Here is a 27,893-nt window from a genome sequence, read left to right as displayed (position 1 = left end):
CAATTTAACCACTATAGCCAAAAGCCCTCCGAGATTTTTGGGAATTGCAGTTTGGTCACAGTGCTAAAAATTGTTAGAGATCACTAGCCTCTCTACAAAACTACAACTCCTAGGATTCCTTGATGAAAGGGAATGATTGTTAAATTGTTTTAGCTGTAGTACAGGCTTATATTTAATCAACTTTTATTTTAATTCATGAAAAAGAAAACAAAGGGGTGTATCCAACTATGTCATACTCCGAACAGACCCACTGACAGCAATAGTCATGATTCATCAATTTCAAGTGTTTTTTTTTCCAGTTAATCTGTTCTGAGTATGGCTTGGTCAGATACAACTCTAAGTATTTATATATATTTTTTTCCTTTCAGTTCCATAGGCTTTTTTTCCTTGCTGAGCCCTACTGCTACCAAATAGTTCCTGGTGGCAGATTCTACATCAGGGATAGCCTACATGGTGTCCTGCAAATGTTGGACTCCTACTACCATTAGTCCCAGCTAGCATGACCAATGATGAGGAATGATGGGAGTTGTAGTCCAACAACATTTGTAGGGCAAAGTTTTAATGTTTTAAACTGATGTTTTAAACATTCCAGCTGGATCTGAAGATCTGCTTTAGCTGCCCTCAAAGGTCTGGGGCATACCCAGTGGGAGTTTTATTTTTATTTTTTAAATAGCAGACCACCATACCATAAGCTGCATTTGAAAGTCCCTTCAGTTTCCAAATGGGTTTGCCATGTTCGGCTGCTGTTCAATAAATCCAAACCCAAAATTTCCCTGGGCTTATGAAACTAACTGTGCAACTCCAAACCACAAATATATATTTATTATCATTATATTATTTATTACATTTATACCCTGCCTTTCTTTCATTATAGAAACTCAAGGTGGCATACATGTGGTTCCCTGCTGTTCTCCCATACAGGCACTGAAAAGATCCAGTCCTGCTTAGCTTCAACAAGGTGGTGGCTTCATGTGCCTCCAGACCATTGCCTGGGACTGGAAATATATAATGAAATTAGGAATAGCAAAAGAAAATATGGAAGGAACTATCACAAAAGTGGCATTACAATATATAACAGAAACATACAGGTTCTTGGCTTAGAAAAATGCCTTTTAAAAATCCTGAGCTTCTTCACTAGAACTGTTTTGTAAGAAATAAAAATGAAAATGAGTGGCATCATTCATTTCATTTGTTAGAAGTAAAGAAACGAATGCCAAAGTCACAAATAAGTTCTAAATGTTGTATATTCATATGTTGGTCCTTTATACGAATTTAGAGTCATTCATTTTCCCTCACCAGCCAGACATATACTGTGATGGGGGAGAAAGAACAGAAAATGGAAGATTAACACTGTAAACTGTCCAATCTTCAACACAAATTCATTTAAGCAAAAGTGTCCGACATTCTGATAGTAGGTCATCTTTCCACACAGAACCATTCAATGACAGTGTAAAGTAGAGAATCTATAGTCATCTATAAAAGAGAGAGAAATTTATTTATTTATTGAATTTCTTAGTCGCCCATCTGGCTGGCTATCCAGTCACTCTGGGCAACGTACAAAATAGGCATACAAATATAATAGACATTAAAAATCTGAAACAATGACAATAAAATCTAGCCCACCCCAAAAGCCTGCCTGAAGAGCCATGTCTTCATGGCCCTGTGGAAACTCATTATAGAGGGGGCATGGTGGAGTTCATTTGAGAGGGAGTTCCACAGGATGTGGGCCACAATTGAAAAAATCCTCTCTCTAGTCCTCACCAGTCTGGCTGACTGACGGGATAGAGAGAAGGTCTTTTGAGGCTGATCTTGTTGGGCGGCATAGCTGATGATGCTGGAGGCGCTCCTTCAGATAGACTGGACCGAGAACATATAGGGATTTAAAGGTCAAAACCAACACCTTGAATTGGGCCCAGCAAGCAACTGGTAACCAGTGCAACTCTTTTAGCACTGGAGTTATGTGATCTCGCCGGCGACTGTCTTTAATCAGGTGCGTTGCCTCATTCTGTACCTGTTGCAGCTTCCAGACCATTTTCAAGGGTAGCCCCACGTAGAGCGCATTACAGTAGTCTAAGAGAGAGGAGACCAGGGCATGTACCACCGATGGGAGCAGATGATTGGGAATGTAGGGGCGCAGCCTCTGTATCAGATGGAGTTGATACAGTGTTGCCTGGCTCACAGCCGAGACCTGAGCTTCCATGGACAGTTGGGAGTCAAGAATGATCCCGAGGCTGCGGACCTGGTCTTTCAGGGGCAATTGTATCCCATTGAGCACCAGGTCCAAATCCCCTAACCTTCTCTTGTCTCCCATGAACAGTACCTCGGTTTTGTCAGGGTTCAGTTTCAGCTTATTCCTTCCCATCCAGCCACTCACCGACTCCAGGCACTTGGACAGGGTTTCTACAGCCAACCTCGGTGAAGATTTAAATGAGAGATAGAGCTGTGTATCATCCGCATATTGGTGGCACTGCAGCCCAAATCTCCTAATGATAGCCCCCAGTGGCTTTATATAGATGTTACATAGCATCAGGGAGAGGATGGAGCCCTGTGGCACCCCACAGGTGAGAGGCCAAGGATCCGAAACCTCATCCCCCAATGCTACTCTTTGGTGCCTATCAGAGAGGAAGGAATGGAACCACTGCAGTACAGTGCCCCCTATGCCTAAGCCCTCTAGGTGGTCCAAAAGGATACCATGGTCAACGGTATCAAAAGCCGCTGAGAGATCCAGGAGGACGAGGAAGGTGCATTCACCCCTATCCAACGCTCTCCTCATATCATCCACCAAAGCGACCAAAGCTGTTTCAGTCCCATGTCCAGGCCTGAAGCAGTGGCGTCACTAGGGTTGGTGTCACCCGGTGCGGCCTGCAGCACCTTGTCCTTGAGACTGTGAGTGATCGTGTGCGCACAGCGAGCACGTGGCCGAACAACAGGGCCCGGGAGCGCGCCGCCACCTTGCTGCCGCCGCTTCCACCTTCTAACAGCCGATGAAGGCAGCCAGCGTGGCACGTGATGGCTCTTGGTGCCTAGGCGGTGCCTGGGGGGGCGGCTCTGGGTGTCACTCCCATCTGGTGGTGTCACCCGGTGCGGCCCGCACCGCCCTAGTGATGCCCCTAGCCTGAAGCCCGACTGAAATTGATCCAGATAAAGACTTCCTTTTTTAAAAAATGGATCCAGATAAAGACTTCCTTTAAAAAACAACAACTATGTGAGTTCTTCTGGGAGACTGAATGTTTGTAGGTTTCTCTGCTGGTCTGTTCTTTGCCTTTGTGCAAATACAGTTCCCAGTCAATCACATCTTATAGTTCTTTAAAAAGTTTTCAGTCAGTTGCATACTATGTTTCCCTATCTTTTCTCATTACCTTGTGCGTAGTTTGCTAGTTAGCTATTTATAGTTTATTGAGAAATATTCTGATTTCTGTGTGTCTGTCTGTGTGCCTGTTCAATTGCCTATAAATAATGGGACCCTTTTTTCTGTCTGAAATTTGGCAGCGCTGATCCCTTGGAAGAGTAGTAGAATGCCTGACATTTTACATTAGCCAGATGGAAAATACAGAAGTTACAGGCAGCAGAAAAACAGCTGGATCTCTGATTGAAAGCACTAGGAAATAGAAATGAATGGGAATAATGCAAATAATAATGAAAACAAATATGATTTTAATAAACAACTAAAAAAATAATGTTTTAACAACAAAAAATGGAATATCAAAATGCATACCCCTTGTCTACACCATTAATTTACATTGACATGTATTTGACCTTTATCCCTCCTTTTGATTCCAAAGGATCCCCAACACCAATTAAATGTGTTTACAGGCTGCTCTACACATGAAACGTCTGTTTGCAATACAGGTTAATTTGTTTGAAATTCATGCATGGAAAATTGCTCCAGTAATAAGATTATTAGCAGGCATCTTAATTCTGAGTCTAACACCACCCTACAGGATATGCAATCCATTGAGAGTGGCAGGATAACCCCTGCCAGATGGGCATCTAACAAATTTAATAAATAAATAAATAAATAAATTGAAAGTCAATCTTGCCTAAGTCCCATAAATACTCATAGGATGTGAACATTTAACTATGCAGTTTATTCCATTTATTTCAATCTCAATAGAGAGAACTCCCTCCAGCCTTCTTAGAGGGCTAGAAGCCACCTTTATGACCTGACTTAAAACAATTCACGCTAGGGTGGGGTCCCCCACACCCTGAACATTTGTACTCAAACTTAGATGGGGTACAAAACATTTAGTCAAGGCGTTGCACTCCCAACAGTATTGCCAATTATACTCCCTGCCTGACAGCACCTTCTCTGGTGAAACCCACTGGGCATCAACCATCAGCACATGCCCACCAATATGCCCTGATACCATGTCCCAGCAAAGCTCAGGGTTCATCCTACCCCACTGCATCATGGGGTTCAAAGACACCCTCATATGGGTTTGTCATACTGTAGCCATGCATAACCCACAAATAAATTGTAGGCCTATGAATTATGTCCAGATCATTCCATCATTGGGGTAGTGTCCAAGTACTGCAGCTATAAAATCACTGCCATACATTTTAACGTGATGGACCTGAGAATTATGCATCTTGTTCATTTTCTCCCCCCCCCTTGTTATTTTGCTTCCTACTAGACCTTTTCTATGTCATGAGTCTCCATTAACCTCACAATTTCAATGAGCTGTAATTCACAAACAACTGGGTATGGACCAATAAAACATTGACACTGTTTTTGGATTAACAAACTATGGGATTTTTTTTATTTTTCATTCCATAAAAAGTGAACCACAGCCAGTATGAGAGAGTGGCTAGAGATCCGACTTGGATGTGGAAACAATCAGTGTGAATTCCTCCTTTCCAATGAAGCTTACTGAGTGAGCGTAAGCAAGTTACTAGTTTGTATTCCAAACAACTTCAGAGGATTGTTGTAAAGAGAAATGTTGCTCTTCTAGGAAGACCAGCATACAATTGTAGCATATAAATGTGCCTGCTGAATACAACATATGATTTGGAAATTCTGATACTAAATTTTGGCTGCCTCTTCTATGGCTACATTCAGATGGTATGTTCCCTTAATGTTTGCATTTTATGTGATCTGTCACATGACATAAAAGCCCCTTCTGGAAATCTAATGAAAGTTTAGAGTTATTTCCATTAAAATTGTTTTCCAGAAAAAAATCTGTTTGCAGCCATGGAAACCTAGAATATTGTGGGAGTTTTGTGTTGTAATTTTCTTGCATTTTTATTTTTAAAATTTTTATTGTTACATTTATATCCCACCTTTTCCATGAATGATGCCCCCACTGCTCACATAACAAAAATTTTGGTATACCACACAGTGAATCATGAGGGAACAGAAGCATGCATGCACAGAAAGGGTGGGGGAGTGGTGACATGTCCAATAACGATCATTCATGTTCACTAGTGCAGCATGGTGGTATAGCGATCAAAAAGCCACAGTTCCATAATGCAATAGATACTGCAGTGTAAAACAAACATTAGAAATTGGAACAGAAATGCTAGCGTTATAACAAGTAAAACTAACACAATAGACTCCATGGCTAAATGCAAGCTATGTCTTTAACACTGATTAAATCAGTTTAGGGGATTAGGACATTCATCAGATGTAAAGAGAGAAGCCTTTTTATGTCCACATATAACTGCATGAATTTAATCATGATTGGGCCCACACAAATACATGATTAGTTGTATGGTGCTGGAGGTCTAAAAAGAAAATTCCCATAAATAAGAAGCCTTTAGACACAATCTTGCATGTGATATCACTTCCAGCAGGATGTGAATAACTAAAGAAGAGCCTTCGAAGAGTAGTGAAAAGAGACGTTCAATTACCATAAAGCAAGTGGGGATTCCTTAACCACTTATGACACTGATCATGCATGGACTTGAGAGATGGGGCAAAACCTTAAAAGCAAAATATGCACATTTCATGGACACATGGCAAGTTAATGTGCTAAAAACTGTCCATATGAGGAATGTCTTCATAAGGAATTCTCTTCAGGAGCAAACGTTTGCTTTCCTTACAAATGTTCTGATATTAGAAACTTGATAATGACCCTGCTGTGGTCCTATTGCTTTGGGTCTAAATATATTTTGCATGACACTCAATGCACATTACAGAATGACTGCAACACTCTTCACTTTCCCAAAGCAATCAATGCAGTCCCTGTGTGAGCTATTGTTTGCTGATAAGTATGGTCAGAGAAACCTATTTCAATAAAGACAAGTGCCCACCTGTTGCTTCAGCTTGCTCCTGCTGTCTGTTGTCATTGTGGAGTTGAGTTGGGGTAGTAGAAGGAATTGTGTCTAAGCAGTTGTCTTGTCAGTAACAGAGGCCCAATGTCAAGCACCAGTTTAAAGCATTAATTAAGCCTGGTGGCAGGGGCTCAATACCACAAACAAGCTCTTTCCAACTTGCAACATGACAGAACTAATTTGGACGAAACACTTGCAGGGGTGGCCACTCCGCGGCTCTCCAGATGATGCTGGACTACAGCTCCCATCATCCCTGACCATGAGCTGTGTTGGCTGAGACTGATGGGAGCTGTAGTTCAGTAGTATCTGGAGAGCCACGGAGTGGTATAGCAAATGCAGTAATGGTCCCTCCCTCTGCTCCTTTCTCCTCCCTCCTCTACCTGGTAGGTGGGTGGGAATATAGCAAATTATTTGCAACACTGCCTTTTGATGCGTGAAGTGGTCTCACCTTGTCTTGCCTAAATAAGTAGGGTTGGCCTTGAGCAAGTAGCTCCAGAGTGCACAGAGGGTGTTTGTGCATGCTTGAAGACATGTATGGAAAGTAGGCACAGGTATGAGGGAGAAAATTATAGTTTAAGGAAATTAACCCATTTTAGGAGTGTAGTGTGTGTGCTTCCCAAAGAGTTCAACTACAATGCATTTTCATTTTTTAAGAACTTCAACAAACACAGTCCTTTCAGTAGGTAGTTTTTGGAAAGGATGTTTTTTGTTTTCAGGTTAGTTCTACTGGCTTACATTTTTAGTGCTGGTAAGATATTTTAATTTGGTGATTTACAGTACAATCCTATATATACTTGGAAGTAAGCCCCATTAACTTCACTGGGACTTACTTTTGGGTAAGTGTGCATAGGACTGAAGCCTTAATTTGTTTGGGGTAACCTTTTAATGTTTTTGTAATCTGGTCTGAGGACTTGAGTGTAAGTCGGCATGATATGAAACCTTTTAAAATAAACAAATAAAAGGTGATTTTCTAGACAGGCCTGATGAGATCAGGATAGTTGGCAAATGGCAATCCCAAATGAATATCCACTGAAGCCAGTCTTTTAAAGTGGATTTCTTTACTTCGACTTAAGTAGGTCTAGGTTTCTGTGGTGCTAGGACCCATTAATGAAGCACAACAAATTGAAACTGGGTGTTTCAGAAATCTGAAAGGTGCATATCATAATTCATTATGTTCCTTTGTCCCCAAATATTCATGATATTGATAGTAGACTCAGAGATGCCTAGATCTACTTATCCATTCTACAGAGGGAAAGACTTCTATGAACTGCCTATTGGGCTTTCTGTCCCCACAATCAAATGAAGTGAAGGAGCATGGGCAAATAACCATAGCTTCAGTCTACCACAGTTCATTGCAACCTTCAATGAAATGAATGACATTGGTACGTGTGTGGTGTTGGTGAATTTTGTCCTAATGCCTTCCAGTCAATTGGGATACAATTGGGAAAGTGAATTTCTGGATTCCTAGTCCCCACTATGATGATCCCTAATGAAGGAACACCCATCACCCTCTTAACCTGTACTTTGTATTCTAATGCTTTGTGTGAGAAAGAATCCCATGAATCCTTTGATATCAAGAGAGGGGGACACTGCTAAATTATCTATGGTTCTTTGAAAGTTTGTTCATTTGGTTTTCACAGTTGGGCTTACAAATCTTGGCTTGGGGTTATGTTGTACATCGCAGGCTCAAACAGAATTTAAGTGCAACATGAAATACCATCCCCAAGGAGGCCTGCCTGGCACCAACCTGGTCAGGTTGGCACCAGGCAAATACATTTTTATTTTCCTGGGCATTGTGCTGCCTAGATATAATATTGTGCTGTTAAATGTGTTTTTAATTATGTTTACGTGATTTATTGTTGTTTTTTACTTTTTTGCTTTGATTAAATCACTTTGGGGCTTTTTTAGTGGGGATGGAAAGATCTGTTAATTTCAGTTCTCTTAGTTTTTCATTTTTCCAATCTTAAAATCAGTTCTCCACATTTCGGCAGCAATTTGTTTTTTGTTTTTAAATCCTCATGAAAATTCTTTGGCATTTTAGTGAAAATTTCTCCAAATAAACACATATTTGTATGCAGTTTTGACCAATGTGCATATTTTTGCAAGTAATTTCTCCTAATATAATGCATTATTGTATGTTATTTTTACTAAGATATTCATTTTTAGGCACAGTTTCCTCTAATATACGCATTTTGTAAACATTGCTGTGTTGGAGAACTGCATAACGAAATTTAGCTAAGTGCAAATTTTGAAGGATGGCTGTGTTTCGGTTCTCATATTGTTTCAGAAAATGCAAATCTGATAGATTTGGCCTTACATGAGAACTGAATTGAATTTCTCCCCCATCCCTAGTGGAAAACATTATAGACATTGAATAAGCCTAAACCTAATGAGCTGCTATGCATTAAAAGGTGAGCTTCAGCCGTCAATAGTCATTCCATTTGGATTGTTTGCCCTGATGAAGTGGCAACTCTGCAGAGTAAAGTTATTCGGACATCACTGTTTGGTGGTTTATGATAGCATATTTGTTTACAGCCAGCAAACTTTTCTGTTGCTCTTTCTTATATATGCATTCTGTTCACAGCCTAGGAAAATTTTAACAAAATGGGGGGGGATATCCAAGTGGCAGCTTCACAGCAGGTGCTGGATCAAACAGGTCTCATTCTTGCCCCCTTGGGAGGCCTGTATGGATCACAGGATTCCCGGTACTGCCCTTCAGATGACCTGCAGTTAAACTGTGGAAGATATGCTCAGTTTCTTTCCATGGATAAACAAAAGCTATATGAGATATTTGTAGAAGCATGAATAGGGAGTTATTTGTTTTTTTTACATGTGCAGCTTGCCTATGGAGTTGATTGAAAATGGCATGAAGTAAATTTGTGCCTAACACACACTTATACAAGCATTTTTATTTAGATATAAAATGTCAACATTTTCACTTTGATCTTCACCCAAACTTACTAGTTTCAGCTGGCCAAGGAAGGCAAGAATCAGATGAGAAACTGAGTCAGTTTTACAAGCTAAAAAATTCAGTCTTAATAAAATACAGTTTGAGAAAAATCTTCAGTGAACTTCAAAGGCCCACAGCAAAGAGGAAAATTGCACACATGCATGCACATACACACCCCTGCCCTGTAGACTTTGGATCTTATCCACTAGCTTCAAGGTATAAGACAGAGTCTTAAGTAGAAGAGCATAGCCAGATCATATTGATGAAATTATATGGCCAGAATAGCTCAGCAGAACCAATTTACACTCAACTTCTCTTTCAATCACAAACACACCTGTGTGGCGTTGGATAAGCCATTAGATCTCCATTTCAGTTCCCCGCTTGTAAAATTGTAAAAAGGGGTGCTGTTTGGGTGGAAGGAACTATTCCAAAACTGTTTGCACACCCAAAGCTCATTCCAAAACATTATGTATTGTTTTCCCACTGGTCCAGAGATTTATTTGATCTGCAGAGCGATCCAAACACCCAATCCACCATGCTGGAGAGGTGTCCTTCTGCTCAGCTTTGCATGTCAGCACTGGACTCTGCTGGTGGGGAGGCTCTGCTGCTGCCGAATGTCCTGCTCCACAGCTGAACGTGTAGATCTGCAGGAGCTATCACCAGCAGCATGCCTGCTGATGGTAGGTTAGGTTAGGTTTATTGAATTGATTACTTGCTTCCCCACACTAAAAGTCCCAAATCTATTTACAAGAAGAATAAAACACAGTATTAAAAATACATAAACATATTAAAACCATAGTCAGAGTAAATACTTCTAATCACTTGCACCTTGGTACACCAGTGAGCTAAGGGCAATGAAACAGGCTGGACGAAGGCTAGAGCGCACGTGGCGAAAGACATGCTGTGAGGCTGATCGGGCATGAGTAAAACATCATAACTGTGCCTACTGTGTGGCGGTGAGGGCGGCGAAGAAGGCCCACTTCTCTGCCTCCGTCGCATCCTCAAGTAGCCGTCTGGTGGAGCTTTCCCGTATTGTCAGGGGTCTGTTGACATCAACTACAGGAAATGGAGTGTTACCATCAGGCATTACAAGTTTCCAAAGTGAAGAGACACATGATAACTAGGACCTCCTGCCAGATCTGGTTTCAAATTCCTGCTCAGCTGTGAAGCTCACTGGGTGACCTTGGGCCATTAACTGTTTCTCAGTCTAACCTACCTCACAGAGGTGTTGAGGAGGGGAAGAACCTTGAGCTCCTTATAGAAAAATCAGGATATAAATGGAAATAATAATAGAAGCTTCCCAACAACTGGGGTGGTGGGGAGGCGAGGGGGGGAGAGAGAGGGAATTCATATACAAAAGCTCCAGTACAGACCTGAACAATAGAAGCTTGCCTATAAAAGGAGAGGGAGAGTCTTAATGAGCGTGCACATGCGCACATGCACATGCACATACAGAGCCACTATCAGATCAGTGGGGCAAAGGCAATGAGGGGGTGTGGAGGCAATAATTATTATGTAATTAAGGCTGCAATCCAATGAACACTTACCTGGGAGTAAGTCGCATTGAACCCAATGGAGCTTACTTCTGAGTAGACATTATTGGATTGCAACCTAAGAAAACCAGGAAAGCCTTGTTGCCTCCCTTCCAATCTTGCCATCCCATTCTTAGACTGCAATTCTAACTACATTTACCTGGGAGGCTGGGCCTGGCAACCAAGAGGTCTTCTGTATCTTTAAAAGTTGCGCAGGGGGAAGGGAGAATTCCACCTTGTGCTTTTTCCCATGACAGGGTTGCAAGAACACCTGCACTTGGCTGACTTTCTTTTCTCCTATAGATACAGGATCAGTCTCAGGCCATGAACCTGGCAACCCTAGCTACAGGCAGTAAGCTCCGCCCCTCTTCCCAGGCCTGAAACTCAGGAAAGGCTGGGGCAGCTCCTTCGCATAGCAGCACTGCAGCTGAGGAGGGCAGACTCTGTTGCTGTGGAGCTGACTGGGGCTTGTCTGCACCGCTGCCTCCTGCTTCCCTCCTCCTCTGCTGGGCCTACCCTTATCCTGGAAGAGACGCCTGGGGCCCTGTGTGAAATCATGGGCCTTTGGGCCAGTACAACAAGATGGAAATTAACATTCAGAGAAGAGACCCTCATTCCCATAACAAATATTTTAACAAGATGTAAAAGTTGGCAAATTAATCCATTTTCATGATAAAAAATATGTGTATGAGGAATTAGAAGTAATGCCATATGAGCCATTATTATGAAAATGACAGACTCAGTTTTTCCTGCTCATTTGCAATGTGTATTTTGGATTTTTGCAGTTACAGATTAAATGTGCTGTTAGATACAATTTTCATTTAAGACGTCATATAGATTTTAGCTCTTCATTTTTAAAGTTCCCTTTATGATGAGACAAATGTGGACTAACAGCAGAATCCTAAGGATATTTACTCAGAAGTATGTCTATTGAGGCTTATTCCCTAAGAGTTGTTTTTGACTATTGTATTCAGAGTTAAATTAATGCACCTAAGTCAGGTCCTATATATTTAAAGCAACGTCATGCCACTTTAAACAGTCATGGCTTCCTGCAAATAATCTTGGGAACTGTAGTTTGTTAAGGGTGCTGAGAGTTGTTAGGAGACCCTTGTTCCCCTCTCAGAACTATAATTCCCAGAGTTCCCTGAAAAGAGGATTGCTAAACCAGCCTGGGAATTGTAGTTCTGTGAAGGGAATATGGGGCTCCTAACAACTCTCAGCACCCTTAACAACCTACAGTTCCCAAGATTTTGGAGGGGAAGCCATGATGGTTTCAACTGGTATGATACTACTTTAAATATATAGTGTAGATGGGGCCTCAGTCATGCACTTTAATTTCATTGGGTCTACTCTGATACAATCCTAAATTATGGGGGGGATGGAGAAGAGGGAGTGTAATGTTTTCATTTCAAATGAGAACGGACTCAGTTTAACCTGCGGTCCATCCACCATCTTTATAACTATGTAAACAACATGCTAACAAGCTTGTATTAGTATGTTTACACTTTGAAATAATCACTCAATTATCAGTCATTACAGTGAAAAGAATAGGAATGCTATAAAGGAAGTCAACAAATGTTGCCAAATGTTAGTGTTGAAATCAATGAGAGTGCCCTAATATTAGGCATGACATATTGTGACAAATGATATCAAACACCTCCCACTCCTGTAATGCAGGACAGGCTGGAAGATAGCCTCTGTTACTAACTCCGAGGTAGCACCTGTGTTTTCCACCCTTTGCCTGACCATGTAGACAATTCAGCCTTATGGTTTGCACTTTTTGAGGACAGGCCTTTTTACAGGGCTTCCTTTAAAGTCCATGAAACCAGTTTAGTGTGAGCATCAAGTAGCCTAGGCGGGGTTCGGGAAAGCCAGTCTCAGGCTATGCAAATAACGTAGGCTCAACAGCAGTTCCAATGAAGTATCTTTATTTAAAAACCAAGCAGAGAGATTCAGAAATGAGAAAAAGGTCTGGTGTGGTTGTTGCCAGTGACAGCTTTGGTTTAAAGTTGGGTGGGAGACTACATGTGCCTGCTGTAGAATAAAAAGGTGGGGGAAACCCTGAAAAAGAATGATACTGTTCACAACGTTTTCCTTCTGGAAAGGAAAGGGGCTTCCCTTCTGCCCAGTGCCCACCCAACCAATCTCCTACCCTCCCCCTTCCTGCCCCTCCCCCATGTCATTTTCACCTATCCTAAGCATGACTGTACAGGAGTAAATCCCACTGAACTCAATAAACATGCAAATGCTCAAACCTGCCTTTCCTTTTCCTTCTCATCTCCTTTCCTCCTCCCTTCCTCCTCCTCTCCCCTCTTCCTTCTTCCTTCTCTCCCCTCTTCCTTCTTCCTCCTCCCCTGCCCACTCCAGTTCTCCCCCCCCCGCCTCCCCATGGTCAGTTTTCCCTATCCTACACATGATTGCATGGGAGTAAATCCCACTGAACTCAACAAACATGCAAATGACCAAAACTGCCCTTCTCCTCTCCTCTGCCCTTCCTCCTCCTCTCCTCTCCATCCCTGTGGTCGGTTTCACCACTCACCATATGCTCAGATGCACATTCTTCCAAGCTACACAGGAAGTGGATTGGACTGTGAAAGACCAACCCAAATTGTGTTTGCATTTTGACAAATTTGTAGGGCAGTACAATATCTCAGAGTGGAGGTCAGGTCTCCTGGTCTCCTGGTGCGTTCACTATAGCTGCCCAATTTCCCTGCTTTTTAAAGTTTGATAGAAATATCTGTTCACTATAGGTATGTTCTTAAACTGCAAGGTTTTTTTTTGCCTATTGTGAATAATATTCATACTACTGACCACCCACATGCATTCTGCTGTTGACATGAGAACAGGAACTATTTCTTTTTTTCTAGCCTTGCCTAGGCCAGAGCGTTTGTGGAGTCAGGAGAGGCAGTGGCAGGAAGACACTGCAGAGGCTGCCAGCCACCTAGGCTGCATTCAGACTTGGGGTTTATTGCATTAGTTTTACTGAGTATAATGGTAGGGCTTCTTTACTGATTTCTAACATTCCTTTCATGCTGCAGTACCTGTTGCATTATGGAACTTTGTCTTTTTGACCGATACACCGCCATGTTGTGCTAAATTTCATTCACACCATGGGCATGGTGTGACACAACACTGAATGTCATCACACATGCAGCTACTCCCCCACCCTTTCCACACATGCACATTTCTGTTTCCCCATGATTCCCCCAGGAAAACAGCAGGAAAGAACTGTATGCCAATATACTGCCCCAAATTTTGCCACTTTACTCCCATGATTTTCTGGGTTAATGGGGTTGAAAATGGATTTTTTTCAGGAAGCAATTAACATGGAAATGAGCACTAAACTTCCATTGTATGCCACTAGATTTCCAGAAGTGGCTTTTATGTTGTGTGAAAAATCAAATGGAATGCAGAAATTATCAGGTAAGGAAACCTCAGGAAAACGAAATAAATTGCTGTTTGAATGCAGCCTTAGTCAATTTCCTTTTCCTGCAAAGCCAGAAGAGGTCCTGCTGCACTGGGGGTGGGGGGGTTCAGAAGCTGTCTTTGTAAGTGCCTGCCTCTTCCAGCACCTTAAACAGCTCTGGATTGGGTCAAGTAACTGTGAAATAGTGGTGTAACCCAGAATACACTGGTATAGCTTCCTGGAATAGTTTTACATCTATTTAAAAGTAGTCGACGGTTTTAAGTCCACCTGAAAAGCTGTGCAATGGCATTTCATTCAATTTTGAGTAATGATGCTAACTTATCCAACCTCTGCAGCCAAGTGAAGAGGAAAGAGAGAGTCCTCTTTCACTCTGTGTTTCTTTGTGTGTGTTTTGCATTGGGGTTTTTGAGCACTCCTCCTTGGTTAATAGGAGAAGCTGCTGCTTAGATCAGCGATGGGGAACCTCTGGCGCATGGGCCTAATTGGGCCTGACAGGCCACCCTCTTTGCCCTGTGAGGTATTTTTTTTGGGGGGGGGAACCACCCACCTGTCCCTCACCTGATATCATGTGATGTCAAGTGCTGGACTGGTAAAGTCACAGTTTCAAATTCCAATTGACGAAGGGAATTCCCACTTCTTCCTTTCCTTAGACTATGCTCCTGATTCTTCCTTTGCAACTGTGTGACAAATAAAGTTGAGCAGTGATGTCATATGACATGAGGTGGAGGGCAGTCCTACCCACCCCCATCAAACTGGCTTGCAGAGGGTGGCTCAGTTCTGGATCCAGCCCACTGGCTATTGCCCCCCTCTGGCTTAGATGAACATTTGCACGCAAGGTGTTCAAAACTACAGTACCATGTAGCAGAAAATGTAGAACAGCCTTCCCCAACCTGGTGCTCTTCAGATGTTTTGGACTATAACTTCCATCAGCTGCAGACAGCATGGCCAATGGTTGGGGATTATGAGAGCTGTATAACTAATACGGAACTAATTTCATCAAAGTGCATTCAAAATGTGGTATCTGAGGGGTAGAGCAATCCATCTTGTTGGAAGCCAGCGGGAGTGAAGCTGGTGAAGTTGGAGCTGGCAGAAGGGGCTGCCACATCCAGGTGCCGCTCAGAGGCCTCTTGGAGATGAAACAAAATACATGTTTACTTCCGCCACCCCTTTTCCTGGCGTACCAGCTGCTGGGACAGAGAGCCGTGGGAGGGAGCCAAATGGAACCTGGATATAGCGTATGTCTCCCCCTCTCAGCTCCTCCCCCGGAACACCCCTTTTTCAGGACATCCACTGGCTTCTGTCAGCTCCCCTTACACCGGGCTGGGCTTCTTCGGAAGATCTCTGGCTGAGCCGATATGGGGAACCCAGCCAGCTTAGCCAGGGGTCCACCATATCCAGCTCTCCTCAGTGTAAGCATAAGCAGCAGTTGGATTGCACTTAGTCATAGTCACAGCAGATCCATTTAAATAAATAGATTTAAATTAGTTATTATTTCAGTGAGTCTACACTGAATATGACTAAGTTGAATACCACTTACTCTCTTCTCTTGATGTATCTGCTTATTTCTCATGATCTGGTTATACTGCTGTCAGTTCTAGGTTCAGTTAGCATGGTGGACAGGGAAACCTGCATCTTAACAAGCCTATGTGGAAAAAATGGATGAGCAAGCTTTCATGATCATCTAACTATCTAGATTTTCTCCACTGAAAATGATAGTTTTATTTACAGCATACGACTATTATAATTAAATTTAAAGAAGAGGAACATTTTCATTATTTCATTCCCACTCCACAAGCAATAGTGCTACTATATTTTTTCGTCTCAGCAGTCATGATTGCATTGAATTCATAAAGGAACCTCCAGAAACCTACACAAATAACTCAGCACTGCTGTAATAAATATTACAAACACCTTGCTAGCCAGCTGCAGGCAAACTTTCAAAAGAAAAAACATGTCACTAGGATATCTGACCCATAGTGTCTTGCAGATGTTTGGGTATAGTATTTGGCATATAGCTCATTTCAGGCTCTATATACTAGAAACAAACTGTGCATTTACACCATTAAAGAGTAACTGAATTCCCATAAGGATCTTCAAAAGCTTTTCTGTTTACCCAAGCACCATATTCTGCTACTTTGGCAAAGAGGTATTCACAATGACCTGTTAATAGTGAAGGATTCATACCTTTACCAGATGGATTCCAGCACAGACAGCAGTGTCATCTGCCTTTATTTTAGTAGCTCCACCTTTTTTTTAAAAAAAGTGATAAATGAGATCAACATGACCTGGCCTTAGAATAAGTCAGGGTTTAAGCCATTTCCTTTCATCCTGGTTGGCGCTTTGTTGAGGAAACCTGCTAGGCAGAATCCATTTAGCGACCATGCTTATGCTTCAAAAAGCTTCATAGAAGTTAAGCAGTTTTGCCAATGTGCCAACCAGGTTTTGATTTATAAATCATCAGGCCTCAAACAATAGTCTTCCTTATCTTGCACTGAGCATTCTAGCCTTGTGTTCAACCCTTTACATGATGTCTTTTGAGGCATGACACTGTTTCCAAAGCAAATAAACTGAGACACAGTAGATAAATACCAGATCCATCCTTTGATGTTACCTCCTTTATATCTTCCTATATGCATGCTAGGTTTAAATACCCATGAGGAGTAGGGCTAGACAAATATCTATCAGCAACATAACATTAGAGGCCAAAATCTTCCTGTTAATGAGATAAAATTATGTTACCCAATTGAATCATTTACAAAAACTGGACAGAAAATTGGACATTACCATCGATAGCAGGCGTCATCTAAGTGACTACTTTTCTGTGACGTTATTTATTTATTTACTTATTGTTTACTTAATTTTTGAACCACCCTTCAGTAATTGTGATCCTACAGACTTCCGGGAAGGGTGACTTAGCCTGTGCCTGCTTTTGAGACGGGCTCCTGCCTCAAAAGAAGCTTATTCAGATATATCAGTCAGTTTTTTCTTTTTTTTTGACTGATTAAACTTCTCCCGGGTAGGGAGAAACGAAGAGATTAACCTCAAAGCCTATTTTTGTTGGGACGACCAGATCTCATTAATTTATGGGACGAGGTCCAGCCGACGAAGGTGGGACGGATTTTCAACAGCAAGCTCTATCTGTTAAAGCGAACGTTCATCTTATCTTCTAAGAGAGAACGCATTAACAGGCAAGCACCCTTCTTTCTATATTTTTCTTTTACTTGACTTAAATTGTTGCTGTTTAAAAGAGATTTGCCAGATTGATCGGTTTTTGACATCTCACTGGGGAGCCGTAACTTCTCTCTGCTACGCACTAATTAATAGCTTATCTCTGTTTTTGTTGCAAAAAGCTGTCCTGGATTTGCATTCTAAAGATACACACAGAAGAGGGATTTCTATTCCAGATTTTTATTTTGAAAAATATTATACTGTTTTGAGACTACTCTCTTTTTGGTCTATTTTATTTTGACGAATCTGTTTCTTGACGATTGCCATTAATTGTTTCGATCCTGGGAACTGCATTTTGTTTACTTAACTATTGGAGAGATAAGGCTGTCTGCTCTGTTTATACTGTGATGTCACCAAGTTTGGAGTATTAACCCAATTGTTGCTGAAATAAGAAGTGGTTTTCCTATATTTTTCTTTTAAAATGGCAATTAAGAAAGTGGCTGAGAATCTGGAAATAACTATGTTTCAGAAAATAATGGATGAGATTGAGATAACGAAAATTGAATTGAGTAAAATGAAGCAGGAGATTAAAGATATAAGGGTCCCTGTGAGAGAGGTGACCCTGGAAGGGGTCCCTGTGAGAGAGGAGACCCCGGAGATTGGAACAGGGGTCCCTGTGAGAGAGGAGACCCTGGAGACTGGAATAGGGGTCCCTGTGAGAGAGGAGATCCCGGAGATTGGAACAAACGTGGAACAGGAACAAGATTTGGAGTCTATGGACTTTAGAAATAAAATCTATTGTTTGGAACTCAATGTTATCTCTGAAGAAATTAATGAAGATTCTAGAGATAAAGTTATCAATGGCATGGATTATCTTCTGGACTGGAATGATGTGATGGAGCCCAATATAGAGAAAATCTATGGAATTAACTGCAGCCATGTGACAATGGAAAAACTTTTAAGAGATGACCCAGTGTATTTTGAAAAAAAGAACAGAGATATGATTTTACAGCAGTATTTCAGCAACCTATTCAGAATGGATGGCAAGAAAATATTTGGGATAGAGGTAATTCCCATCAGACTCTTACTATATGACTATGGCTTTGACAGCAAGATTATTATGGAATACTGATAATGGAAGATTGGATATTGAAATTACTGGACTTAACAAGACTACTGAAGATGGAAGATGGAAAATGGAACTAATAGAGATAATAGAACAATGGCTACTGAAATTACTGAACCTAACAGATTCTGATGTGATGGATTAATTGAAATGTTTATTTTGACTATGGTTATGACAATAAGATTATCATAATTAGTAATGAGATGGATTAATCGATATGCTTATTTGGAAAAAAAAAATTTGATAGATATATTTCTTAAAGAATTGAAATCTCTCTTTGACTTTTTGTGGAAAGAATAAAGTAATGTTTATGAGATTTGATGATTAAGTAAGATAACTACTGGAGGAAAGTGATTTTATAATATGACTTAAGAGACAGGATTGCTATATATTATAGACTTATAACTGATTTGATCTTTGACAAATGGGAAGTCAATATTTTATTCTTTATTTTTTTTTTTGTTTTTTTTTTTCTTTTTTTTCTTTTTGTTTAACTATTTTTGATTTTGTTTTTTGTCTTTGAATGTTTTATGATTTTGTCTTGTATGTTTTATGAAAATTTGAATAAAAATTATTGAAAAAAAAAAAAAAAGTAATTGTGATCCTACAGCAGGTTACAACAAATGGATTAAAAATAAAATTCACAATCTCAAACTTAAAGCTATCGTAAAAAATCAGAACCATAACAAATACAGTAGACAGATCTCATCAGTTGTAGCTGGTTTTACAATATCAGTTTCCCCACAAATGTCTGGGTGAAGAGACGTGTTCTTAAGCAGCACCAAAAACCAGATAATGATAGCACTGCATGCAACTGCAATGGGAGGAAATATTACAGATGAGATGTCACTACAGAGAAGGCTTTATCCTGTGGGCAGAGCAGTGGGCAGAGCAACAAGGGCTTCCCATATAGTGATCAGGGAAGAAACTCAATACAGTTCGTATTTAAAGCTGAATCTATCAAATTTGCACATTCTGAAACAATATGAGAACTTGAACACGGCCATCCTTTGAAATTCTTACATTTCCAGATTTTGCGATGCAGTTCTCCAATCAATGTTTACAAAAATGCATATATTAGGGGAACATGTGCATGAAAATGAATATCTCAGTGAAAATAACATACAAAATGCATTATATTACAAGAAATTGCTTGCATAAATGTGCGCATTAGTCAAAACTGCATACAAAGAAGTGTTTATTAGGAGAAATTTGCATCAATGTTGAAGAATTTTCATTGTGTTTTAAAAAACACAAATTGCTGCAGAAATGTGGAGAACTGAATTTAAGACTGGAAAAATGAGAAACTGAGAAAAACGAAATGGGCAGATCCTTCCATCCCTACTTGCATAACTTAAGGCCTAAACAAGCTGATATAGGGAGAAGTGCTCCTTCAAACACATAGGAACAGTAATGTAGTGGTAAATTCAGAAGTGCAGGGTTCCTTCATGATAGTCGCAGCCACGCTCCCTTACCGTCATGTTTGTTTAAGATTATACAATCTTCTAAAATTATAGAATAATCTGGCCAGGTTTGAATACTGCTTTCCGCTTCTCTATCCTTGTTAATGCCTTCTCCCACAAACACCCCTAGGAGCTAATCAGCATGAAAGGGGTGTGTGTTAGCTACGAGTCTTCTCCTTTCACTCTGATTGGCTCCAAACAGCAGGAAAGGACAAGGAAGCATGTTAGAAAACTCTTTTCAGTGGCCAATGCACTCCCCTTTCATGCTGATTGGCTCATAGAATGCTGGAGACATAGGCATCCTGCTGGGACCTTGTTCCCAAAAAAGGAAGGGGTCTAAGACCCTCCCAAGACCCTGGACTATATCCCTGCATAGGAACATAGGAGGCTGCCATATACTGAGTCAGACCATTGGCCCATCTAACTCAGTACTGACTACACTGACTGGCAGTGGCTCTCTAGGGTTTCAGACAGGGGACATTCCCAGCCATATGTGGATTGGGGATTGAACCTGGGATCTTTGTATGCAAAGCATGTATCCTACCATTGAACCAGTATCTTTGCCAAGTATTTTGGTTCCATGTTGTTTAGGGCTTTATAAGTAAACATCTTGAAATGGAACCTGTAGCGTATAAACTACTAACTGCAGACCCTGCAGAATCAATATGACATGATTCCAATAAACTGACCAGCTCCAAACTCTGGCGGCCACGTTCTGCACTATTTGCAGCTTCTGGATCTCCTTTGAGGGTAGCTCCATGTAGTGCCCATTACAGTAATCTAACTGAGGGTGTATCAGAGAACAGAGTACTATCTCCAGGCTAGTCCAGTCCAGAAATATGCATAGCTGGCAAACCAGATGGAGCTGGAAATAGATACTCTTTGCCACTTATGCCACCAGTGCTAGATCAAGGAGTAACCCCAAGCTCCTTCAGGGTGGGTGCAACCCTATCTAGAAAAGGTTGCCTCCCCAATTCCTGGACACAGAAACCACTGACCAACAGTGCCCCCATCTTGTCAGGATTCAGTCTCAGTTTACTGTATGTTATCCAGCCCATTACTGCCTCCAAACATCAGTCCAGACCTGCACAGCTCACCTGATTCTGATGAGCTGGATGTCATCTGCATATTGATGGCACTATGCTTCAGATCCCCTGATGACATCTCCCAGCAGCTGGAGGACAAGGAAATGTTGCAGGGTGCCTCAGCAAAATTGCCAAGGGACAGACCAATGCTATTCTTCCAAAATAGTCCTGCAGGTAGAAGAGGAACCACTATCTCACTGTGGCTCCTTTTGAACCCTCAGAGCCTCTCCAGGAGGATACCATGGTTGAAAGCCACTGAGAGATCAAGGAGAAACAACAGGGTCATATCCGCTTGTCTTTCTTCTGATAAAGATCATCAGCCAGGGTGACCAAGACTCTTTCAGTGCTGAAACTGGATCTGAAGCCAGATTGAAGTTGTACATCCACCACCCTCTCAAGTACTTTGCCAAAGAAGAGGATGTGATCCACACATCTTAAGACTGTATATTAATCATACGGGCTCTCTGACATGCTGATTTTACAGTTGATCTACCCCATCCACATTGTCACGTCACTTATATGCCATTCCCAGCAGAGCTTGGAAGATTACTTTTAAAAAGTAATAAATTACAGTTACATGGCCCCCAAAAAGTAGTAATTACCATTACCATTACAATTGCTCTGAAAGTAACTGATTACTTTACTTTTACTCAAAAGTAATTGCTACAATTACATTTTAGTTACTTTAAAAAAATGCCTACAAGGTGCTGGCCTTGGCTGCTGCACATCTAAGTAGCCTAAAACAACATTAAAAATAAGCACACACATACAGAGGGTAGTAGAATATTTTTTTTTATCCGTAAGATTAACAGAATAGCATAACAGAATCTCACATCCCCTCACCCCACCCGCAGCAATGATGATACCCCAACACACAAATTTGTGTGTGTATGTGTGTGTGTGTGTGTGTGTATTGCTTCCAGCTCTTTTCTCCTTCCACTCCTGTCCATTTTTAAACAATTGTTTTCTCCATGCCGTCTCGCTCTCTACCAGGATCCTCCCTCATTGCCTCCTAAGCACCCATAGAGCATGAAGGAAGAACAACGCTGCACTGAAGCCCAATTTGAAGCACATGATTTTTATTCACAAATCAGAGGAGCAGAAGACTTCCCCTGCTCCCCCCCAAATAATGCGCTAAAGTAATGCTGGAAACATTACAATTACTCCTCAAAAGTAATGAAGTTATTACTCGTTCTATTACCAGCAAAATGTAATGAAGTTACCCACTAGTTACTCAAAACAGTAATAAATTACAAGTAATTCGTTACTTGTAACTAGTTACTTCCAAGCTCTGATTCCCAGGTGTGTGTGTATGGTACTGCAGTTTGATAATTTTGATTGTCACTTGCTTAGGATGTTTCACACTAAAAAGGTTGTAATGGGCAAATTAAGAGCTGATTCACACATGTGTATACAATAAAGCCTTAAAGCTTGTTGGGTTGCATCTGAATGAAAGCATGTATATTCTGCTTGCATATTGTGGCCCCAGTTTCCAGCAAAATCATATTTAATGTAGTGCTTGAGTTACAGGGCACTGGCCCCTTATTGGCTTTTTAAAAATCCCTCTCCCATTAGCTCTTGTTTTATGAAGGCTACATGTAGCTTCATTTGATTAAAACTGATGGGAGTCAGTCAGTACTGGTGCATGTGATGGGGCAGAGCCATCCTTCTCACATTGGTGTCACTGCTGCTCATGTAGACTGAGCTGGGAACAAAGTGGCATCAAGATTGGGGCCACATGGTTGCACCAGTGGTCCTACCACCACCAATCTGGTGCTCTCTTTGGTGCGCCTGTGCAATCCTGACCTTGCTGTCGCCCCACTCTACCCAGTCCCATCCACATAAGCAGAGGTGATGCTAGTGTTGGGAGGGTGACTCTGCTCCACCCCGCACACCACTGCTGAGTCAGGATTGGGGCTCCTGGATTCCACTGAGGTCCTCCCTACCTTATCCCCAATAATCTGACCCCTGATACAAAACAGTATTTAAGATGTTCTGTGAAATGAAGGCACCATCTCATTTTCTCAGCCACTAATAGTTGTTCACACAGGCATGTTCAACAGTCTGGGGGTATAACATCCAATTGGTATCTTGCATTTATGAATCCCTGATGAATCTCTGAAATCAGAATGTTCACATCACCAAATGTGAATTCAGGTCTGGTTCAGACACTGCAAGAACAAAACTGCCAAGGCAAGCAGTAATATATTGTCCAACCTTGCTCTGCTTTCCCCCCCCATCGTGCTCAACTGATATCAAGTGCTTGAAACAATGAGGATACTTCACATTCTGCCTTGAATGCTGCACAGCTATGATATATATATATATATTTAAAATAATTCCTCATGGTTTTGTTTTTTAAAAAATAAACAAGTAAAAAATGCAAAGGCTTTTCCAGGACCGCAAATATTTTCTAAAAGTGCTTATTGTGTGTCCGTAGTTCATAGCCTGTATGGTGCTACTAAGATACTGAAATTTGGAATTGGTTTTGAAAGATTATAGCACACTACATTTTTAGAGGCAAGAATGTAAAAAAAAGAAAGAACTGAACCTTTAAATGTTAATACATTGGGAAACGGAAGAGCTAAATGTGTGTCTGAGGGGGAGAGCTCTATCATCCAAATGAATTGTTTCCAAAAGGAACTGGTAAATGGGTATTCAAGTTTAGTAATCTGAATTTTATTCAGAAGGGTACATGGGTTATGTGTGTATATATATACATATATATGTATAATCAAAATGGGGAAAAGTAATGAAGACAGGCAAAAAGAGATGAACAACAACAACAACAACAAAAGCCTGTCTTGGGAAATTAATATTGAGGTAATATCCAGGTTCTGGAAAAAGAAGTCTGTCGCTTTTAGAGTAAACACCAAAAACAGATGCCACAATCTCATAAAATAAACATGCAGTGAAAGGGTAACACAGACATTAACAGCAAACTGATTCAGTAGCCAATACAGTCTGATGAGAAAGGCACACACAGTATGGTGTGCTGCACAATAGAAGCTATTAGCCATATGGTACAGTGTGGAGATGGCCTCCGTGACGAGGAACAGTTGTATGTTATGTGGTTTATAAAATAATTATGCCATGGCGAGCAACATTTTTATAATTATTGGCAATTTTAAAAAATATTTTTCTTATGCTAGAAGCATTTACCAAGTTGAAGGATGGAGGCAGAACCTTCATTTTCTGTATATTGTGCTTTTAGGCTACGCAGGGAGCTGCCATACTGAAAACAGCAGCTAATTTACATGCGTTTACAGCAGACATTATATGATTTTTTTTTAAAAAGCATGAGATGTATAAAATATAGGAGAGGGGAAAATACTTGGATGAATATTACTTGCCTCCTGTCAAGAAAGCCTCCAATTCATGATTTCTCTTCTTTTTCTTTCCTTAGTAAGGATCTGGAGACAGGGAGTGCTGAGCTCTGAGGTTGTTACTGGCAACCACACAGTCTTTTTTTTTGAAAGGGGACAACCTGGGGACAATTGAGGGTATCTGGATAAATCTGAGGCAGCAACTGGCTGCTCATTTTTCAGGAATAAATAGAACAAGTTTTGCTGTCAAAGATTTTGTCCACAGATACAAGAAAGTAAGAAAGGCAATAATGTCCAGGCTATTGTCTTACAATTTCTAGATTGCTTTTAAGAACATAATAAGAGCTCTGCTGGATCAGGCCAAAGGCCCAACCAAGTCTCACAGCATCTTCTTCTCCCAGTGGACAGCCAGATGCTTATAGGGATCCCATAAGCAGGACCTGTTCATTATGCTTTAATTGGGATTCTGGCATTGAACAAAGGGTTGGACTTGATGACCTTATAGACAGCCAGTGTGGCATAGTGGTTAGAGTATTGGACTACAGCCTGGGAGACCAGGGTTTGAATCCCCACACAGCCATGAAGCTTACTGGGTGACCTTGGGCCAGTCACTGCCTCTCAGCCTCAGAGGAAGGCAATGGTAAACCCCTTCTGAAATTAATACCGCTTACCATGAAAACCCTATTCATAGGGTCGCCATAAGTCGAGATCGACTTGAAGGCAGTGCATCCAGACCCCTTCCAACTCTATTATTCTATGATTCTATGACCTGAGTATAGCATTGCTCTCTCCACTTGTGATTCCCAGCAACTGGTATTCAGACGCATAACTGCTTCAGCAAGTGCCTGATAATGCCAACTCCTTATGCAGGCCCTCAGAAAATGTTTCCAGACATGGTTTTATCACCCAGGGCTGCTTCCAGACTATCATTGCTTTTGAGTGGGATTCACACTGGAAAACCCAGGTTATACAATTAACAATGAGTTGGCTCTCAATTAACAAATCTGGCTCTGTCCCCACTCCACAAAATTGGACTTTTTATCCAGTCCTGGCAAATGGAACATAGGAAGCTGCCTTATACCAAGTCACACCATTGATCCATCTAGTTCAGTACTGTCCACACTGACTGGCAGTGGCTCTCCATGATTTCAGGCAGGAGGCTCTCCCAGCTCTACCTGTAAGCGCAGGGGATTGAACCTACAACAGTCTGCATCCACCAGCGAGCAACAGCCCTTCCAAGTGATGAGAAAATGCATTGGAAGCTGTGGAATATTGCTTGCTTGATGCAATGTCACCTAACCTCCCTGCAAACAAATCACAGTGAATGTTCTATCAAGAGTGGATATTGTCTAACCTCCCTGCAAACACAAAATGAATACTTACCAAAAAAGAGCTAGGCTCTTCCCTTGTGGAGGCCAGTGGCTTCAGTCTATATTGTCACCATGCATAGTGTCATAGAAACACAGAATTCAGGCAGTTGGTGACAGAAACAGTGTTTATTATCAGTTGGATGGAGCTTTCTCGTCGTTACAGTATGCCTCACACAGCCAGCCTTTACGGAAACCCCAGAGGGACAAGCTAGGGCTGACGATTATAGAAACCCCGTAGTGGTTGTTTTCAATACATTGCCTTGTGGCACGTTTATAACAGAGATGTCGCCTGGAAGTGACCCCAGTCTAGCTGAACTCCATATCGTACTTAGGCAGTGTGTTTGCTGCCTGAAACGGAGTCCAAATTGTGCTTCCATGCTAGAATCCATTTTTTTTAAAAAAAATCCTGGTACATCATTCAGACTCCATTTCCTGCCTTCATTCTGCACACAGACATGGGCACTTCAATTTACTACATGGCAGGGCCAGCCCTGCTGGGAAGTCAAAGATCCAGACCCATATGATAAATACTATGTATGAAGCAGCACCCTTTTTGTTCATATGATTTTCAACTGCACTAGGGACACTCCTCATTTTCAGGGTTTCCCCCTCCCTCCCTAGCATGCTTGAAAGTTGCCTCAAAGACACAATTCTTCCTCATACAAATAGCTTATCATGCTGATTTTGGGAACTCACACAGTTTGGTTTCTTAGTAGCTACTATGCAGGCTGAGTAATGCATGACTCAGGCCTATCTGCAGTACCTTTGGGCAGGGGTTGGCGACATGGTGCTCATGGTCTCCTCTCCTGCCCATCCTCTACACTGGAATTAAAATAAGTATTCTATTTTAGCCAATAGAATAGACCATGATGTGTGCTTCCTTGCAGTGTGTGTGTGTGTGTGGTGTCCACAACAATTTCTCTAGCTTGCAAATGTGCCAATGAGCCCCAAAAAGTTTGCTACCCTTACCTAAGGGGATGAATGCATGCATTTATTGATTCATTCCCATTACAGGCTCAAACTAGATGTAAATGGAGCATCCATATGTATTTTGTTCATGTGCCTGTCCTATTCACATATAAATTGGGAATGAGGTTATATTTTGTACATGCAAAAGAATGTGAGAATGGCTAAGCAGCACCCTTGTACTTTCATCTCACTGCATTCTGTTGCTTCAGCCCTCCCAGATGTTGGACTACAACTCCCACAATCACTGACCATTGGCCATACTAGCTGGGACTGTTGGGAGTTGAAGTCCAACAACATCTGGAGGGCATCAGGTTCTCCATCCCGGATGTAAAGCACACACTCTACCACTGAACCATAGTTCAGCCACAGCCCTTCCCCAAAGAACTGGGAGGAAGGGTGGGATATAAATTTGATAAAAAAATAAAAATAAATAATAAATAAAACTGAAAGAACTGGACATGTTTAGCCTTGAGAAGAGAAGACTGAGGGGAGATTTGATAGCACTCTTCAAGTACTTGAAAGGTGGTCTCACAGAGGAAGACCAGGATCTCTTCTTGATTGCTCCAGAGTTCAGGACATGGAATAATGGGCTCAAGTTGCAGGAAGCCAGATTTTGCCTGAACGTCGAAATGTACCTGGCACCTGGCCTGCACTATATAAAATTTTTGTAGTCTCATAGATTGTGCTCACCCAAATAATCACTTCAGAATCTGCTTTCTACATAAAGAGATACTACTTCCCCAATAATAACATGCATTATTCAAATAGTCTGTAGGTTTGTATTTGCTCATCAGTAGTAACAACATTACAAATGAAACAGTAAAAAAAAGTATATTAGTACATTAAAGTAAAATGTTATTTGATCAATCTCATTTTGCTGGAGTACAATGCAAAATGAGTTGTTTTTAACACATTCACTAAAACAGATTTTTTTTAAAAAGACAGAGAGGAAAAACTGGAAACTGTGTTAAAAATGCCACTAAACAGAAAACACAAAGCAATATCATACAGAGATGAGACACAATCTGTAGACTTTTCTTTCAGGATTTAAAAAAGAAATTCTGATTGTTCATCGATGAAAGCAACTGGCATAGACTGCTGAACTGGTTATTTTATTTTATTTTATCCAATATTGCTTGCAAAGATACCACTTTCATTTTTGCCAGCATTTGTAGTGTAAATGAGGAGCAACCTATCGTAAAAT

Source organism: Rhineura floridana, chromosome 7, assembly GCF_030035675.1.
Source record: "Rhineura floridana isolate rRhiFlo1 chromosome 7, rRhiFlo1.hap2, whole genome shotgun sequence".
Classification (NCBI taxonomy): Eukaryota; Metazoa; Chordata; class Lepidosauria; order Squamata; family Rhineuridae; genus Rhineura; species Rhineura floridana.
Note: the sequence above shows the minus strand (reverse complement) of the source record.